Source organism: Nestor notabilis, unplaced genomic scaffold (genome assembly GCF_000696875.1).
Source record: "Nestor notabilis isolate BGI_N333 unplaced genomic scaffold, ASM69687v1 scaffold2400, whole genome shotgun sequence".
NCBI classification, from domain to species: domain Eukaryota; kingdom Metazoa; phylum Chordata; class Aves; order Psittaciformes; family Psittacidae; genus Nestor; species Nestor notabilis.
Genome location: NW_009911376.1, coordinates 9,652 through 13,462, shown reverse-complemented (window position 1 = coordinate 13,462; position 3,811 = coordinate 9,652).

The window sequence follows — 3,811 nt, the reverse complement described above, 5'->3', positions numbered from 1 at the left end:
CTCTGGGCACCCTGTGCCAGCGCCTCAGCACCCTCACAGGGAAGAATTTCCTCCTGAAATCTAATCTAAATCTCCCCTCTTTCAGTTTAAAACAGGCCCTAGTAAAAAGCCTTTCTCCACCCTTCTTATAAGCCCCCTTTAGGTATTAATAGGTTGCAATAAGGTGTCCCTGGATAGTTCTCTTCTCAGCCTTTCTTCCTAGAAGAGGGGTTCCAGTCCTCCAATCATTTTCATGGCCCTCCTCTGGACCCTCTCTGACAGGTCCATGTCTTTCTTGTGCGGGGGGCCTCAGACCCAGAAGCTGCCCTCTGGGAGGGGGTCTCATCCCACCAAGTGGCGTTGCTGCCCTGTGCTGGCCCCACCATTGCCGTTGCCCTGGGCTCCTGGGAGCGTGTCGCCCAGCCCACGTGGCACATTCCTTTCATTCCTCCTGCCAGCCAAGGCTTGGGGAGCCCCATGGTCTGCCCAAGCTTCCTGCTGGGCTCTCCAGAGAGCTTCAGCGTTGATTTCCCCCCACCTCCAAAGGCAGCCCTGTTCCTGACCCTGACAAGCACCCACCTCACCTGCAGGGGTGCCCCGCTGGGGCTCGTCCAGCATCCTCCACCCGGGGCTGGCTGTGCAGCCGTTCCTGGACCACCTTCCTCCTGGCCAAGCTGATGCTCTCCCTGTTTCACAGTGAGGGTGGCTGGCAACACTACCCGCTCCACACCAACCTCAGTGGAGCAGGGTTATGGCCAGGCAACGCACACATAAGTTGTCTTCAGGCACAGACACCGTGGGCTCCTGTGAGACTAGTAGGGCTCATCTCACCTCTGCGATCAGAGCTGTCTAAACCCCAGGTGTGAACACCAGCAGGCATTGATTTGGTTGCTGTGTGGGATCCCTTGGGCTGCCCAGGATGGAGTCTCATTCCCTCTTCACTCACATGCTTTTCTCACCTTCCCCAGCATCCAGGACCAGGACTCAGGACTGGCTGTGTGGTCTCACTGCGCTATGGGTGGCTGGTGTCTGCAGAGCACCCCTGGGCAGAGCAACACAGCACCTGCAAAATAAAACCCAAAAGGTTTAGGGGTAGAAGTCACAGATAGGGAGATCTTTTAGGGATGGACCTTTACTTCAGCAACCAGTCAATGTCGGTGCCACCACAGCAGTGACTTTGCTGTGGAGTGCTCCAGGAGCATTGCTGGCTCTTCTCAGCCACTGTACATCCCAATGCATGACAAGACCTTGAGCTTCTCCAGTGTATCCAGAGTAATGAGTAATTACCCCAGTGAGTAATTTCTCACCAGACAGATTCCCATGCCATGACAGGGGCTGCCTGGCACCACTGCAGTAGCCCTGAAGCAAAGCACAAGGAGTAGCTGTCTACAGGACAGGCTGTGGGAGGATGGAGTCTGTGCTCATGGAGCTGGCTGGGAAGCTTCTAACAAAAGCCTGCCTGGCCAGGAGAAGGCTGAAAACGTGGGGACTTCTAGTCCTCACCAGGAGAAACCAGATGTTGAAATGTTGGGGCTGGCTGGAGAAGGGCCCATCCTCCTCATCCTCCTCACTGCAGCTCACCCAACTCCTGAGCCCCAGATGTCAGGGTGCAAAGCTGTGCAGCTCTGTCCTGGCATGCTAAAGTCAAGCTGTTTCCCATGCAAAGCTGTGTGTCTGCAAGGAGCTGCATGAAGGTGAGCTGCTGGGACAGGCCAGCACTGCCCTCCCTGTGGCAAGGACCCTGTCTGTTCCTGTTGCACACTGGCCCTGGAAAGCTCCGAATTTAGAAAACTCCTGCAGTCGACCTAGGGATGCTCTGAAGGTGCAGGAACCAGAGGGTTCTGTGATGGAATCTGGCAGATCTTTACATGAAAGGTGTTTCTGTTTTGGGCCCATGCTGTCAATGGGGTCAGCACTTGAACAGAGCAGGTGTTTTCAGACAAAGCTTTTTGCTTCAGTCAGAATGCTGTTGGTTTTAGCAGTACCTGCTCACCAGTTAGCACCAAATTCTTCCACCCAGGGGACAATATTATTTATTTTAAAACAACTAAATGTTATGTTTCATTATGTCTCCATTTATGGCTTTGAAACTTCTTTGCTTTTAAGTTTACCTACGTAACTTAGTGACCAAACCCTCCCCTCTACAAGCAAAGGTATCAGCCTTCTGTTTGACCTGAAATGGAATTTTCCTTTTGGCCAGCAACCCAAAAACTTCCCGTTCTGCACCCTAACCCCTCTGCTTGCCACCCCTGGATCTCTACTGCTGAAGCTCTCATCCTAGCATCCCTGGGAAACCCTGGTCCTAGTAAGTAGAGAAGCACCTTCCCGGGGGTGCCTGCCTGTGCCAGCTCTCCAGGGTCTTTGCTCCCTTTGTGAACTTGGTGCTGCCGTGCCAGCTGGGCAGTCTCTGCAGGCAGAGCACCACAGCTTCATGCTTCCCTTGCTAGGGCACAAAACAGGAGGCAGAGAAACTGTCCAGACACCCTTTGTCTGGGGGATGGAGCTACTGTAGACACTACTGGTCTCCAGGGCTGCCATGCAGCAGCACCCTTCCTGGGACCAAATCCATTTTCCTAAACCCAGCATGTCTGCTATGATTTCTCCTGCCCTTCTATCAATTCCTGGGTATAAAGAACCCAAAACAAACCTATTCTTCCCTGGTGTGCCCATCACCACCACATCTGAGCCTCGAATTCAGCCAGGATCAAAACCACAAACTCCCTGCCCCAACCTGTATTCATGCAGCCATGTCCCTGCTCTGGACTGCTCCAGCCACCTCCAACCCCTGTGCCCCAGCCGTGTTTGCTCAGCTGGGGACGAAGGGCGCAGGCATGCGACCGGCACCCAGCCAGAGACACCCAGCACAGCGGCTGCAAGGGCAGAGCGGTGCGAGGCTGTACTGACCTGCTCCTCCGCACACCCCTTGCTCTGCTTTCCTCCCGGAGCACTCTTGGCCGCGAAGCTCCAATCTCCGCAAGCTGGGTCCCCGGGGGACCGCTGCCGGTGCCGGGACGCGGCGCAGGGCTGTGTACGTGTTCCCAAGGCGGGCGAGCGTGCCCAGCACCGCCACTCCCTCGCGCGAGGGAAGGAATTTCTTCCAAGAGTGGCTTATCATCTTGGGAACCTCCGCTTCCCAGCAGAGGTCAATGAGTTACCCAGAGGTATGCTGTAAACAGACTGCAGGCTCCCAGGGGGAAGCATGAATGCCTAGGAGACACCTTCACCCCAGCCCCACAGCAAACAAGGGCTGGTGAGGATGACCATGGTCAGGGCTCTGCTTAGCCCGGGTGTGACCACACTGACCACGGCTCCCTCCTGTTGCAAGCGCTGCTTTGCATGAGCAGCTTCTCCCAGACTGACCTGTCGCCTGCTCCCAGCTCCAGCGCTGCATCCTTGGGACACAGGACCTTTGATCCTTGCTGTGCACTGGCTGCCTCTGATACAGCAACCTCAGGGAGAGGCTTTACCTGCACCCCAGTGAGGTGGCAGAGAAAATCAGCTCTGAAACCCCCTTCTTCTGTGGTGAAATGCAAACACACAATACACACACAGAGAACAAGAGATCTGTGGACCCAGCAGTATTTATACACCCCGCCTCAACTTCACAAACAGGGCCAGCAGAGAAAAACACAGGGGTTATTTTGTTTTTCTTTTGAAAACAATGAAAGAGTTAATATCAAGCTTTTCTAATATCCTTATTTCCTTCTGGAAGTGCTCAGCAGTTCACCATTCCTTGGCAGGTTCAAAACGAAGCCTCATTGCTTCTCACTTTGTTATTTAAAAATGAACCTGAAAGAAAAAGGAAGTCAGCCTAAACCTGAGCTCAGTCAAG